This window comes from Euphorbia lathyris, chromosome 2 (assembly GCF_963576675.1).
Source record: "Euphorbia lathyris chromosome 2, ddEupLath1.1, whole genome shotgun sequence".
Taxonomy (NCBI): Eukaryota; Viridiplantae; Streptophyta; class Magnoliopsida; order Malpighiales; family Euphorbiaceae; genus Euphorbia; species Euphorbia lathyris.
Window position 1 is genome coordinate 52,456,869 of NC_088911.1, and position 16,912 is coordinate 52,473,780.

General features: G+C 39.0%; 1 long non-coding RNA gene across 1 annotated transcript; it reads right to left on the bottom strand.

Annotated features, from left to right (window-relative positions):
* Nucleotides 1-13,567: 13,567 nt before the first annotated feature.
* LOC136218200 (uncharacterized) lies at nt 13,568-16,099 on the bottom strand. Its single transcript, XR_010683681.1, has 2 exons — nt 15,769-16,099; nt 13,568-14,058 (listed from the first exon to the last, which is right to left on the bottom strand). It is a non-coding gene; the product is annotated as an uncharacterized lncRNA (long non-coding RNA).
* Nucleotides 16,100-16,912: the final 813 nt, after the last annotated feature.

Here is a 16,912-nt window from a genome sequence, read left to right on the forward strand (position 1 = left end):
TAATTAACCGTTTTATCAAAACGAATCATATCGTCAAATCGAACAACGTTTTATCAAAACGAATCAAATCGAACAAAGATTCATCAAATGTAATCAAATCGAATCGTAACCAAATATACATTTTATTCAAACCAATTCGTAATCAAATAAATTGATAACAAGGGAGAAACTTCTGATCAGAGCTCGTCCCTGTAGGGGGCGTCGTTGTGTTCGACGGGGGAAACTCCGATGCCAAAGTCAGTAGAGAATATGAAGAATAAACCGTATTGACAAAGCTTAGAGAATATAGAAAAGTCTGAGTACCTTGATAGCCTAGAATGGTAGGCTATATATAGTTGAGAAGTTCGTAACCTCTAGGTAGCTACAAAGTCCCCATTTAATGCTCATTTAATGGCGGTTACAAGTTACTCTTAACCTGGCGGGTAAGACAGTTAATGATCCATTTAACGATCCTTTATGGCCGAGCCGGCGGCCAGCCGTTACCAAGGTGAATGGAGAGATTCGCCTTAGAGATCCGCCAGCGGATCTCTTAGAGCTAGTCCAGGGAGATCCGCCAGCTGACTTCCTTTGCTACGTGGCATACTTAAAGGCAGATATCTCTTTTGGTCCTCATGATAATATCTCGATGTTATCAGAAGCCCCCCCTAAAATGCCTTTAAAGTCCTTTAGGGCTTTTAGACTTCCGCGCGCCGTCATATGCTCCATCATTAATGTGCGCTCTGTTCAACGCCATTTGATGGTTGACACGTGTGGTGGCACACTGTCCTAGGCAAGTTCAAAAGAAACCTTTTTCTCCTTCTAATTTCTCTTCCTTCTTCGTTTCTTCATCTCTCTCCGTTTTCGAAGCTTTTCCTAGAAGTTTTCCAGAGCTCTTCTTCAAACTTCTACGTTTCCATGTAAGTGCCCTTTCTTTTTATCTTGAATGTTTAGAAGTTCATCCTCGTCTTTTGGGTCGACTTCTGAACTTTTTAACTCGTCATCTCCTCCTAAGATTGAAGTAGATTTTAGTTGGACCACTTCATCGTCGGAGGACTCCCAATCTTCCGTAGGTGCGATTAATTCCCGTTTAGCTGAGTTTAATAACTCGGTGCGTAACCATTACCAGACTCGTTCAACCAGAAATCCCTCTTTCTTTTTTCCTGTTTCCGGTGCCGTTCCGGCCGGTGCTCGTAACCGGTTTCTGGGTTCCATGGCCACTTCTTCCCTCCCTGCTAAGAAAAAGAATCCTCGAGCGGAGTCCACTCCATCCCGTATGAATGCCGCGGATTTGGCGAATCTGGCGGATCGCTTTCCGTGGATCAAAAATTACGAAACCCAACTTGCTGCTTCTCATCAACGCCCCTCCAATCCGCCTAACGGCTTCTTTACTGTATTCTGTAGTCATGTAGAGAGAGGGTTTCGCCTTCCTCTTCCCAAGATGATGGCGGATATCCTCTCATACTTTGACATTGCCGTCAGTCAGCTACATCCTAATGGCTGGCTCGACATGGCCCTAGACTGCTATCTCGCTTCAAATTTAGGCGTTGTTTATACGGGCCGTATTTTTAGGGCCTTTCATAAACCTTCTAAGAGGAAGTCAGAATCCTACCTTACATTCGCCAAATTTGGTGTCTATTCGCCCTTTTACGACAAAATGTCCAACATTCATAGCTGGGATGAGAGTTTCTTCTATGTGAAGATAAAGGAGGATGAACCGTTAGGTTTCCCTTCAGTTTGGAATTCTCGTCCGCTACATATGGCGGGTGACATGCGGATCTTAACAAGCAGTGATGAAGAGGTGGCGGATCTCATGAAGCAGATTAAGGCGGATGAATGGACTTATGCAGATGCCTTAGCCTTCATGATGAGTGACATTCCATTGATTCACCGAGAAGGGGATCAATTTATTTATTCGAAAATTACTCAGTTTGATCAAGGTACCTTTCCGTTACTTCAAAAGTCTTGATTATCTTGATGTCTTCTTTGGCAGGGGTGTATCTAAGGCCAATCACGCTCTTGCAGAGACGCGCATGAAGCTTTTGGAAGATGAAGCGCGCAAGAAAAGTCAAGCGGCTAATCCTCAAGCCGATACGGGCAAACGTCCTGCAGAGATAGCTGTTGATCCGCCACTGAAGAAGAGGCGGCCCAACACTATGGGTAGTACCAAGATTATGGCGGACGCGATACGATCCGCCAAACCTGCTGAGAAGATTGTTCAGGTAATCCATCTTTTGATTTCCTCTGTTGCTCATCCGATTCTAAAGTGATGTATGGATCTTCTCTGTTTGTGCAGATGGCGAAGCCCGATATTGGAGGATACTGGTCCGCCAAATTGGGGGCCCAAGGTTCTTTTGAGAATGAATCCCTTCTGAATGATCTGGATGAGGCCTTGGGTCAGGTGGGAGAGGTACAAAAGAACTATAACCAAATCCCTGGGCCAACTCATGTCCAGAAGGGGAAATCGGAGCTTCTTTCGGTGAGTTCAAAAAGAATGTAGATAATGATAATTCCTTCACCTCTTTTTCGCCCTTGGACTAAATCATTTTGTCTTTTATAGCTGTATGCCCGTCTGCGTACTTTGGAAAATGGACTCCTTCAGAACGTGGCGGACAGGGCAACCATTGAAAGGTTAGAAAAAGAGATAGCGAATGCCAATTCCACCATTGCCTCTGCAAACACGGATCTTGCTTCCGCCACAGCGGCTTTAGTTCTTCGGGATGAAGAGATTAAAAGTTTAAAGGCAACGATGGCTTCTGATACCAAAAGCCATGAGGATGCTCTCGGAGAAGCTGAATACACGGCGGGTGTACAGGCGTTTTACTATGGCGAGATGCTTATGGCGTACTTCTCCCTGGCCCATCCCGAAGTTGACTTCACAGATCCTCTGCTCGCCTTCCCCGAGCCAGAAGACGTGGCGAGGTTCAACAAAATGCCAGATGTCAGGGAATACCTTCGCAATTATGTACGGAAATGGATGAAAGGACACCCGCAGGAGACCAAACCTTCTACCACAGTTGTGGTGGACAATTCTGAAGAGATGCCGCCCAAAGTAGGTACAGAGCCCATTCTTGATTCTGTCCTTCCACCGGGTCCTACTTCTTCGAAGGATAAGGAGGTATCTCCTGGTGGCGGATCTGTGACTGTGGAGAAGAAGGATCCTCAAGCAAGCATCATAGGCGAAGGAAGCAAAAAAGAGGATGCCCCTATTATTATTTAGTTTTTGTTTAAAGATCTTTTTGTAAAAAATCTTCTAAGTACAATCTGGTTAATCCTTTACGCTGTTATCTATTTATTTTACTCTTACATTTACGTAGAGAGGTACTTTGAACATAAGCATGTTTAGGATTTATGTTTGGAGTAGGTGGCCAGCCATACTCCATGGTATGAACCTTTGTGAAGGTTTGAAGCTGTTTTATTCCTTCTTGGAGGAAGTAAAGCTGCCCAAGGGTTCAATTTGCTACCTATCTTTGAGGTGAAATGATCCGCCCGTAGGACTTGTGAATCCCTCTCTGGGAGGGATAAGAGAGTGTAAAGACCTTGCGTCCAAGGATCGTTTTAACTCAATCGGTGATCAGGATCCGCCAAGTGGCGGATCTACATTGAATGTGGAGAGCGTTGGATGCCCCCCTTCTTTTTAAGACTGGAATATTGATATTGCAGCAGTAAACTATAAAAAGAACATAGATGATAAAACCAACAATGTTTATTAATGGGAGAAACACCTTATTACAGCAAATAGGTCTTTATAAATGAGCCTCGTTAAAACCTTTAACAAGAAAAACCACATGGGAAAAAGCTTGTTAAAGGAAAAAGAGTGCTCAAGACCATGAACATACTTCATTTTTTAACAAAGTATTTGCGGAGGTTTTGGAGATTCCACGTGCGTGGCAGTGTATTGCCCTCCATATCTTGTATTTTGAATGTGGCCGGTCCAACCTTGTCTACTATCTGGTATGGACCTGTCCAGTTGAGCCCCAACTTGCCCTTGCCTTCTCGAGATTGGACTTTGTCAGTTTTGCGAAGCACGAGATCTCCTATCTTTAGATCTATAAGCTTGGCATTTTTATCATGGTAAGCCGCGATCCGCTGTTTGTATGCTGCCATGCGTACATAGGATTGGTTCCTGCGATCCTCAACCTGATCCAAACGCTCCCTTAGTCGTTTGTTGTTGTCCTCTTCACAATAAAAGGCTACCCGATCACTGGGGACTTGTATCTCAACTGGGATCACGGCCTCCACTCCATGAGAAAGGGCGAATGGTGTTTCCCTAGTAGCTGTTCTTGGGGTGGTACGATAAGCCCATAAAACACTTGTAAGCTGATCCGCCCACTTCTTGTCATGCTCTCCCAACCTCTTCTTTATCCCCTTAACAATTGTCCGATTGGTAACTTCGGTCATTCCATTGGACTGAGGATAATAAACGGAGGCGAATCTGTTCAGGATGCCCAACCCTTCACAGAAAGCCTTGAATTTGTCACAGTTAAACTGTGTTCCGTTGTCAGTGATGATGGTATGTGGAATGCCATATCTTCCCACGATGTTGTCCTTGACAAACTCCACCATCTATTCTGCTGTAATAGAGGAAACAGCCTCGGCTTCTACCCATTTGGTGAAATGGTCTACTGCCACTATTACGTACCTTTTTTGCCGGCGAGTTGGGGGAAATGGGCCAACGATGTCTATTCCCCAGAGGGCGAATGGACATCCCTCAATGATTGGCTTTTGGATATGTTTGATAGTATGTGACTCATTTGCGTGAATCTGACAATTGTGACAAGATTCTACCAAACTCTGGGCATCTAATTCAGCTGTGGGCCAGTAGAAACCTGCTAACCTGGATTTCTTCAAGATCGTGGCGGAAGCTTCATGTGACCCACAGGATCCCTCGTGTAGCTCCTTGAGGATCTGCTGCCCTTCTTCTGGTAGAATGCATTTCAGCCAAGGATGACTAAAGGATTTTCTGTAAAGACCATCATTGATCAAGGAGAAATAGGCTGATCTCCTAACTATCCTCCGTGCCTCTTCCTTGTCTCTAGGTAATGATCCATTCAGCAGATATTGGCGGATGACCGATCTCCAATCACCCTCCACCATTGTGAGTAGGGACACTTCTTCAGAGGCAAATGCTGGAGCCATTTTTACTTCAAAGGGACAATCCGGGTCCGCCCATTTTTCCTCACAGGAAGCCATTTTGGCCAATTGATCAGCCTCTGTATTGGATTCCCTTGGTATGTGAATCAATTCCCACTTCGTTTCTTTAACTTCAAGGTGATCCAACAACTTTTTGACTTCTGCTACATATTTGGCCAGAACCTCGTCTTTCACCTCGTAATTCTTGATTACTTGGTTGACCATTAGTTTTGAATCGCTATATATCACGATCCGCTCTGGGGTGATTTCTTGAAGTAGACGTAATCTCAGTATCAGAGCTTCGTACTCAACAGCATTATTAGTGGCATGGAAATTTAATTTTGCTGCGTATCGCAATCTTATGTAGTGGGGACCTTTGATCACAACTCCCACACCTGCTCCATCCGCCGAGGAAGCTCCATCAGTGTACATCGACCATTCTTCTAATGGAGGCTTGGGATGAGATATCCCTTCGTCAGTGAATTCATTCACAAAGTCCGCCAGGACCTGACTTTTCAAAGATGATCTGCTTTCATATCTTACATCAAATTCGCCCAGGCGAATCGCCCATTCCATCAACCTTCCTGAAGTGTCCGGCTTCTGCAATACCTTTCTCATTGGTATATTGGTTCGAACTATTACAATATGCGCCTGAAAATATGGCCTAAGGCGAACTGCCGTGGTTACAACAGCCAGTGCCATTTTATCCAGCTTTGAATATCTGGTTTCAGCGTCTTTCAAAACTTTACTCACGTAATAAATTGGGAATTGTTGGCCATCTTCTTCTCGTATCATGACTGTTCATACGGCTTTATCCGTGACCAATACGTACATGTAAAGATCCTCCCCTTTCAAAGGTCGGCTCATCATGGGTGGCTCTGTGAGGAACCGCTTGATTCCTTCAAAGGCATTTTGACAATCCTCATTCCACTCGAATGCTTTTTGTTTCTTGATGACTTCGAAAAAAGGCTGACATCTACGAGCTGAGCAAGAGATAAACCTGCCCAAGGCTATGATACGTCCGTTGAGGCGCTGTACTTCTCTGATATTCTGGGGCGCTTGTATTTTTAGGACTGCTTTGACCTTGTCAGGATTTGGGCTGACTCCTTTTTCGCTGATCATGAATCCTAAAAACTTCCCATATGTTGCCCCGAAAGTGCATTTCTCTGGATTCAACTTGATGTTGTGGTGCCGAAGTACGCCCAATACCTCCTTTATATCTTCTGCATGCCTTTCTACAGTTGTGCTTTTAATGATCATATCGTCTACATAGACAGAATAATTACCGCTCTTATTGTCCGCAAATATCTTGTTCATCATCCTCTGATAGGTAGCACCTGCGTTCTTAAGCCCAAAGGGCATGACTTTAAAACAATAAGTAGCTTGATGCATCACGAACGAGGTCTTAATTCTATCTGAGGGCTCCATGGGGATTTGATGATAGCTTGACTTCACGTCAGTAAAGGAGTACATTGCGTGACCGGCAGTTCCATCTACAAGCATGTCTATGCATGTCAAAGGATAATTATCCTTGGGGCAAGCTTTATTGAGATCTGTAAAGTCAATGCACATGCGGTAAGATCCGCCAGCTTTCTTGACTAGCACGACGTTCGCCAACCACTGTGTGTAGAGTACCTCCTCAATGGCATCCGCCTTCTGGAGCTTGGCGATCTCTTCCTCTATCACCTTTTGCCTTTCCGGACCATGGTTTCTCCGCTTCTGAGCCACAGGAACTGCATCTTTATCGATGTTGAGCTTATGGGTGATCACATCTGGGCTAATTCCTGGGAGAACTTCGTCCTTCCATGCAAAGACATCTTCAGCTTCACAAAGTACTTTGGTGATTGCATCTCTGATCTTGCCCCGTAGCCCCTTAGCTATTCGTACCTGCTTCTCCTCTGCCATAAAGTACATTTCGGTTTCGCCTAAGGCCATTGTGACATGCTCCTCTTCATCTTCTTCCTTAGATTGAGGGCGAATCATTAAGGATGCCGAATATGTTTCTTGGGCCACCTTTTGACAACCTTTGACCATCATACCTCCCCTGACCGTGGGAATGTAAAGTGTCAAATGGCGAATAGAGATAAGAGCTGCAACTTCGGAGATAAAAGGTCGTCCGAGGATAATGTTATAAGCTAATTGTCCATCCAAGATCGAGAACTCCAAATCTCCTCTCCAAACTTGATCATTATCAACAAGCTCACAATCCAAAGTAACTTGGCCTTTCGTCTGAATGGTATGACCTGTCACTCCCAAAATGTCAACCACCGTCGGCTCCACCTGGATGAGATCAATCCGGAGTCTGGCGAATGCTCCTCGGGTAATGACATTACATGAACTTCCCGTATCAATCATTACCCTCTTCATTTCCCAACCTTCGACCATCATGGTGACGACCAGTGCATCCGCATGGGGTGGAATCTCAGGACCTGCGTCTGAGAAAGGGCGATTTAATGATGTCCTATCAAGGGCGGTCGTCTTCGCCTTTTTCGATGCTGGCTGATAACCAGGTCCTCCTGCTATGACATTGATGGTACCCTTTCCTTTCTTCTTTGGGTCCTCCTTGGATCTATCCTCTTCTTTCCCTTCAGCTTGGATGAACCGATCCAATTTACCTCTTTCAATGAGTCGTTCAATTTCTCGAGCTAACGCCCAGCAAGCATCCGTATCATGGCCATTTTTCCTGTGATACTTACAATAATTTTTAGGATTTTTACCTTTATTGGTGTACTCCCCCCTTTTTGGCTCGGGGTATGAAATGCTCCGCTTGTGCTGGCTGTTCTCAATCCATATAAGAACTTCACTTTTAGAGGCATTGAGAGGTGTGAAGGAGGTGACAAACGTTGATTTATTCCGAGAATCCCTTCGTTTGTTCCGAGAAGAAGAATCCTGACGTTTGTCCTTGTCCCGGTCCCGAGGATGAGATTCGCCTCTGTCCTTTTTTGGTGATGATGGCGAACCTCGGTGAATGTCATCCACTTCTATAAAGTCTTTACAACGCTCCATTAACTCTGCCATGCTGGTGGGCTTTTTACGAATGAGATCCTCTTGCAAACTTTTACAAGTAGTGTTTCTCACAAAACACTCCACAGCTACGGAGATATCTACATCAACGATTTGTATACACAATTGGTTGAAAGTGTCCACATAGTCTCGGAGGGGTTCATTCGCCTTCTGCTTTAATTCAAAAAGCTTTCCAGATTTCACCACTGCAGGAATACAACCAGCAAATTTAGCACAAAATTCCCTGCTTAATTGATCAAAGCTGTTTATTGATCCTGGAGGTAGGGATTGAAACCACAAATAAGCTGGACCTCCCAGTGTGGTGACAAACATTTTACAGAGCACGGGTTCGGTGGCTCGATTGAGCCTGGCCAAGATTCGATACTTTCGAACATGAGCTTCCGGATTATCTTTGCCTGTGTATATTGCAAGATTAGGAATCTTGAAAGCTCTGTCGGTTTCCTCTGCCTCGATCCAGGCTGCAAAAGGTGAATCCCTATTGGCGAATGGATTGTGCCTAGCATTTTCTTCGTTCATTTGGAGTACTAGGGCCCTCACTCTATCCTCAAAATTCTCCGGTTCCGCCCTGGGGCGACCCTTTCGTGGCAATCTACTTGGAGAAGAAGAAGAAGAAGAACTTGAATCAGACGATGGATCCGATGGCGAATGTCTTCCTGCATTACCACGTCCGCTCCCTCCTCTTCCTCCACCATCTCCTCCACCACTTCCTCTACCTGGGGGAGTTGGACCATTTCCTCCTTGCTGGCCTCCAGACGAGGTGCGTCCAACAGTTCCTGAAGATGGATGTGGCGGTGGTCCACCTATATGAGATGTTTTTTCTGGCCTTTTACTTCTTCTACGACCAGTAGATGGAGGTGATCTGCCACGGCGTGGGGATCCTGCTTGCTTATTTTTATCCTTTTTATGCTTTTTACGAGTGGGCTCCTTAAATCCGCCAAGAGACGAATTTGTCCGCGGACGCCTAGGTACATTTGGTCCATCAAGATTAAACCTTGGAATCTCCGATCCGCCAGGAGGGACCGTATCATTCCTTCGACTTCCCTCGCCAGGAAATAACTCCCTGATAACCGGTCGTCCGCCACCCGATGCCGTAGTAGTTATCATGGAATCAATATTGTGAGCTTGAAGGAATGAAGAGCTATGGGCACCTGGTCCCAGACCAAAGTTTAATGGAGGTAAAGATGAAACAGCTGACGTAGATACCGTACTCCAACGAGGAGGAAGAGTCATGAACGCCCGGAGGCGGTTCCCAATTTCAAGCCCATATCGTGCCTCGATATCCCGAGCACACATATCGATGAAAGAAGCAGTGGGCATGTTTCCATTGATATTTGTTACAGGAGCAGTTGTGTTAGTGCAATCAGCACTAGATGGTGTAATTATCGGTGATTCAATCCCAGAGGAGGGATTTTGTCCTCCATCGGTCATGATGTTTCAGTGTGAACGAAAAACCCTTTATTTGATCAAGGACTCCACGCTCACCGCACCAATTGATAGCAAGGGAGAAACTTCTGATCGGAGCTCGTCCCTGTGGGGGACGTCGTTGGGTTCGACGGGGGAAACTCCGATGCCAAAGTCAGTAGAGAATATGAAGAATAAACTGTATTGACAAAGCTTAGAGAATATAGAAAAGTCTGAGTACCTTGATAGCCTAGAATGGTAGGCTATATATAGTTGAGAAGTTCGTAACCTCTAGGTAGCTAGAAAGTCCCCATTTAATGCTCATTTAATGGCGGTTACAAGTTACTCTTAACCTGGCGGGTAAGACAGTTAATGATCCATTTAATGATCCTTTATGGCCGAGCCGGCGGCCAGCCGTTACCAAGGTGAATGGAGAGATTCGCCTTAGAGATCCGCCAGCGGATCTCTTAGAGCTAGTCCAGGGAGATCCGCCAGCTGACTTCCTTTGCTACGTGGCATACTTAAAGGCAGATATCTCTTTTGGTCCTCATGATAATATCTCGATGTTATCATAAATATTTATCAAACCAAAACCGTAATCAAATAAACGCTTTATCATACCAAATTCGTATTCAATCAAACTCGTAATTAATCGAACATAAAACCTTATATCAAAATCAATTCGTAACCGAAAACATAAAATCTTATATCCGTATATCCATCCTAGAGTTTCTCCCCTTATGTATCAATCCATAACCACACATATCAATTCAATAACCATATAGTCGAGACGTCTCTTTAACCTTGCCTAATCTCGTATTGGTCTTACCCAACACTTCGCTGCCAATACCCGACTAGGTCTTTAGACTGTATACACAGGCCATGTTCCTCACTGAACATGGTTTTCAAATATCAAAACCACCAATCCGGATCACTCTAGATGGATATAAAAATCATAAAATCACAATATGCTCAAATCTCTTTTCATAATCAAACGTTCAATTTATTCCATAATCATAAAACATTTGACTTCAAATAAATATTTTCGCAAAAATAATCGCAATCGTTAAAATTAAATAATCTTTTAATATAACTAAAATTGTTAAAAATTCGTATAAAATCATCGATTCATAATTTAATCGAACTCCAAGAATTAAATAACTCAAAATATTGTATCGATAAAATTTATTATCGTTAAAAGTAAATATTCTTATCGGACTACTTTCGATCACCAAAACAAAAATTCTAAACCGAATTACTATTAGACTCGTTAAACCACGTTAAACTATTAAGAGTATATCCATCCTAACTTTATATTAAAATTTATCCTACTAATTTTATATTCAAATGATTAGACTCTATTTCACAAATATCGGTATTGATCCTTCTAATTTATAACTTATTTTACCTCCACAATTTAAAGTCACTTAAATAATAACCGAACAACTTAAAACTAAAATTTACACCAAGCACTTTTATCCGACTATTCTCGTTTTTCACCGAAATTGTGACGTGTAAACTAAACTGATATCGTTAACTACGACCGAAGGTTCAATTAGACTCGTGACACTGCTACGAGTCTATCCGTACAAATTTTATTATTAGTTTCTTTATATTATTATTATATTTTTCCGTGACCGAAACTTCTAATTAATCGGCTATTAAATTCTTTCTGTGAAAGAAAGCTAAACCTCTAATTGATCATCTATTTTAATATGTAATTGTCTAAATTTGATAGTTTCTTTAATAACCTATTGACTTAATAAATCACTATTCATAAACTTGTTGAAATTTAACGAAACTATCGGAACCAAACTAAAATCATACCTAGAACATTTTTAAAAATAATTTAGATTTAAAATATAGTTACCGAAATATCGTCGTCGGTCACTGAAAATTAATCAGTGTAATCCATTGACAGCTGATCCGAAATATCGTCATCGGCAGCTAATCCGAAATATCGTCATCAACAACGACCAAAAACGCTTTTCTCCAACTCCTAACAAAAACTCTTTTCTTTTTCCTAATTAATCCCCTTTTTTAAGATACCCTCTAATATATATAATTGTGTTCATATTTTTATTTTAATTTCAATTTATGAAACACTTGTCATCACCAAATTCTATATTTTGACACATCATCTATTATTAAATCATTCTTTTAATATCTAGTTGACACATACATATAGAAAACTATGTTTTTATATTTAATTGACACATACATATATAAAAGCCATGTTTTTATATCTACTTTATTTATATATATATATATATATATATATATATATTATAATTTAATTAATTTGATGTAGTAAAAAGCTTTGTTCACATTACATCATAACCATATTAATCCATTTATTTTAATATGAATTATTTTTTACTTTTTTTTATAGGATACGTTGAAATTACTTTCAACTATAACTTACACGTGTATGTATATTAGTAATTAAAAAAATATTAATTTTGGTCTTTGAATTTATAACTTTTTATTACACTTACCAAAAACTTTTTAATTTAAATTTAAAGACATTAAATTAAACTCAATAGTATATTTAAATTTGTAATTAATTAATACTCTAAAATCTATATCGAAAATTTTTAGACATGGACGTGACAATTCTACCCATCTTAAAGAATTTCGTCCTCGAAATTCATATCGACTTTTTTTTAAAACTCACTATCAAACAATATAACCTTCAAAGTTTTATCCAAAAATTCACATTCTTAAATCACAATCCACACTAAGTCCGAAGCAAATAACTACTATGTCCGAGGAAGATAACCTAGAGCTCTGATACCAAATTGTCATACCCGATGCCGTTTGGGTCGGGTATGACAATTTCTTTTCGGTAAGTGTATATATTTTATTGCATTTCATTATCCATTTGAATTGTATCTGTTCTTCATTATTCTACTATTTATACCTTTTTCGGATTTAGCAAGAACGGAAACGATTTATTTTATACGTGGATCAATATATCTACGTGGTTGCAACATTCGGATCGGTCTAAATGATGAAGATTCGATTGCAGTTGCTTTTCTGCGGATTTGGATTTCGATGAAGTATATGTTTTTTTGTTTTTTTTTGTGAATTTTGTACCTTTTATGGCTTTTTATACTCTTTGTAGTCATTTTCGTCCCATTGTGGATTTTGTAAGGTTTTGTACCTTTCCCGTTTCTTGTTGTACTTGTTCTTTTCGTATTTAATGAAGATATATGCATTCGCATAAAAAAAAAAAGTTTACTGATCATCCATAAATATAATCCAAAACTTAAAAACATAAATTTCAAATTTCAGATTCTTAATTATAATTAAGATGATTACGATCATGCTCTGATACTAATTGATAAAAATATATGATTAATAATGCAATTAATCATAATTATAAACATGAATCAAACTATACAATTGTATCAATGGAAATTGACGAACTATATAAATTAGTTTCACGATATAAATACCGCTTGTAGACTTTCAAATAATAACTTCAATTTCATTGAGAAAGACGAAAAACATAAAGTAGTAGTTGGAATTTGAGGATTATCCCTTTTATTTTCCACAGAGAAGAGAATGTAAGTTATTTCTTTCAATTACTTCTCTATTTATAAAAAAATAAATGGATTGGATCCATCAAAAGTGATTCATCTGAAATATCCAACACAATGGTACATATCAATATTTTAGATATGTTAGAGAGCCAATAATGATTTAAGCGTTTTTAATAGTATAAGGTTCAAAATTGTGCCCATCATTTTTGAAATACAAATTCATAAGTTTAGGGTGTTGTTTAAACATAAGCCTCAATTTTCCATCTCTAGTCCCGTGAAATGACGAAAATACCCTTTGAGGTTTTGGGGTGGGAAATGGAGGATTTTTGCCTCTCCCGGCACATGGACGTGAAGTAATCACGTCCGCACCTATGGTGATGCGTGATTACCTCACGCCCGCGTGGCTTGGATTGGAAAAAAATGACGAATTTAACTCGGATTAACCTTTTAGAAATAAAAATTACAGAATTTAACTCGGATTACCCTTTTACAAATAAAATTTAACAACATAAACATTAAAATAAATTAATAAACATAAAAGAGTACATATAATCTCAAAAGTGTTAAAAGGTAATAAGTTCTAATAGATAAACTCATGCAAACATAATTTAATTCGCCCGACGCCACGCATCCATAAACTCATCCATCTCCCTCCTAATGAGTGGAGCCTGCTCTTCAGATCAGTTGGTAGCCGCTCGCTGGGTGATACGCCACAACCAGCTAACCCACTGAAAAAAATACTAAAAAACAAACACATGTAAACTAACATTAAATAATAATAAACTTACAAATTCATTGTTGGAGCGAGCATGCTGGACCGGTCCATCCTGTGGGGCATGAAGGAGATGAGGATGCAAATATCGCATGTACCAGTCCATGTAAGCAGCATCACAAGCAGTGGGATCGTATCCAATTGGCCGGCATCTCCTCCAATCAATGCCCCGAGCCGATGGAAATCTTCGCTAGGTATCCTCAACTGTGACAGAGGAATGCGTGAGCCTGTACGATAAAGACTTCCATGGTTGTACTGCTCTATCAGGTCTAATACGCTCAGTTGGGATAGGCTGAATATATCCGATCTGACATAACGCTCGATCCGACATATACGGCTCAACAATGTGTCACACCCGACCCTAAACGGCATCGGGTATGAACGGAAAACGGGATAACGAACTTCTAACAGTCTAAAAGCCGAACGTATTTTCTAATAGATAAAAATTCATTTGGACTACCTAAAGTTTTATTAATTATTTGGCTTGAACTCGATAATTCTATCAAGCTTCCTACGTATCCCGAACGTCTTATAATATTTAAATCGGGAATCAAAGCCACGTAGTTCTACCTATTTTCGGTAGTTCTCTCAACTTATTGACACGTTGATGAAATTAATAGACTTCACTTTATTTCTATATAGTTTCGTTTTATCGCTACAACTATTCATAATATATTTAGTATCTCGATCTACGATTTCGACTCGTCAATTTAATACCCATTAAAACTTAATTTAAATCCCTAACTTAACTTAATTTCAGAATAGACCAAAAACGCTTATTCAGACCAAAAATGCCGATATACACGAATACTTTATCGATTCGACAAAATAAAACTTGAACTTAAAAACCTTAAAATCACGTTATCAAATCAAATCAAATCACAGATAAATATCGATATCATTATATCGACATTTTATTAAAACAAACAACTCGTAACCAATCAAATGTTTTATCAAACCAATTCGTAATCAATCAAATGTTTTATCAAATCAAATCCGTAATCAAATATATGCTTTATCAAACCAAATTCATAATCAATCAAACTCGTAATCAATCAAACGTAAAACCTTATATCATAATCAATTCATAACCGAAAACATAAAACCTTATATCCTTATATCCATCCTAGAGTTTCTCCCCTTATGTATCATAAGGACACATATCAATTCAATAACCACATAGTCGAGACGTCTCTTTAACCTTGTCTAATCCCGTATTGGTCTTACAAACACTTCACTGCCAATACCCGACTAGGTCTCTAGACTGTGTACACAGGTCACGTTCCTCACTGAACATGGTCTTCAAATATCAAAACCAACCGTCCGGATTACTCTAGATGGATATATAAAAATCATAAATCACAATATACTCAAATCTCTTTCTTTTCACAATCGAATTTCCAAATTATTCGATAACCATAAACCATTTGTCTTCAATTAACTATTTCGCAAATAGTCACCATTATTCAAAGTAGTTTACAAACAAAATACCAAAATCCTTTAATATAAGTAGAATTGTTAAAACTCGTATAAAATCACTGATTCATAATAACATCTAAAATGTAATCGCTCAAAAATATTGTATTGATAAAATTTAATATTAAACATTCTTATCATACTATTTTTAGACACGGATTAGTAACTCTAAATCTGCATAATTAACTGTTGATATTGTTGAACTCTATAAATTACTATTAAAACACGTGTTACGGTTTAATAAAACTACTAAAATCATACTTGTTCGATTTAGTTTAATTTTCACAAATTTCAATAATTAGTATACTCCTCAAATCTTAAGAATAGTTAATCATTTATAATTTAGTCAAACCTTCGAACCTCAAGAACTAAATTCATCCAAATATTACTAAGAATTTTCTAAACTAATTTCAAGACTATTCTATGCTAATTTCATACCTTATCGGAATATAGCACCGATTACTGGAGTAAATTTGTCGATAACACTTTCCTTGCTATAACGTCTAACTAGCTCAATCGATTTCCATCCTCAATTTTTTTAGGCCCTTCCTCTCTTGCTTTACCAGTTTCATCACTCTTCCCTTCATCCGCTTCTGCTAGGTTCAGTATAAAATTATCAGAAAAAGTTCAGAACCACAATTGCCTAACCTGATGATAATTAGACAACTATGAATAACCCAAACTTCTGATCCTAAATTGAAGAAAAACAACCACTCCCATGATTTTAAACTCTCTCTCTCATATCTTCTTCAAATTAGTCCCTTTAACAATAAAATGATCCTTCCATCAATAATTAGATAACCTTTTATTTATGTATCATTATATGTGCTGGTGTCATATTGTGAAAGACACATGTTTATGTGTTGGTGTCATATTGTCTAGACACATGTTCTCTTGCATGACATGTGTTCATTTTTCTAGCCACATTTATATATTAGAAGTATCCAATTGAACCCTAGCCCTTTTGATACTAAATTTTATTTTACTCTCATTTGAAGCATAAGAATTAATGTTTGTATGAAATTCTAGCTCTATATTTAATCCCCATTTTTATTTTCATATATCATAAAATCCCCATCTTTAAATAAGAGAGGACCATATCATATTTATTTAAATATTGAGTAATGACAAAAAAAAAAAAAAAAAATCATCTTATTTTGGTACATATTCTTACCAGAGATTTGAATTTTAAGTTTAGTTAGAAATTGAAGTGTTCTGAGAGTTAATAGTGGAGACACCATGAAAAGATTTAATTCCAACTTCCAATCAAAATTTTGAGAATTTTCAGATTCGAACATATATCAATAATTAATTGATTTAAATTGTTTTGAATAATTAAGAATAATTTCATTTATTTTTAAATTATTTTGTTTTATAAAAATAGTTCCAATTTCCATGTAAGTGACACAAAATAACTTAACTATATTCATTTCAAGTTATTCATTCCAAACACCTTTTATAATACTCCCAATAATATAATTATAATGCACAATTAATACTTGAAATATATACACTATAACCCCTATAACGATTTGAATACGGACGTGATTGAACTTTTTGGTCACAGACATGATACAATGTC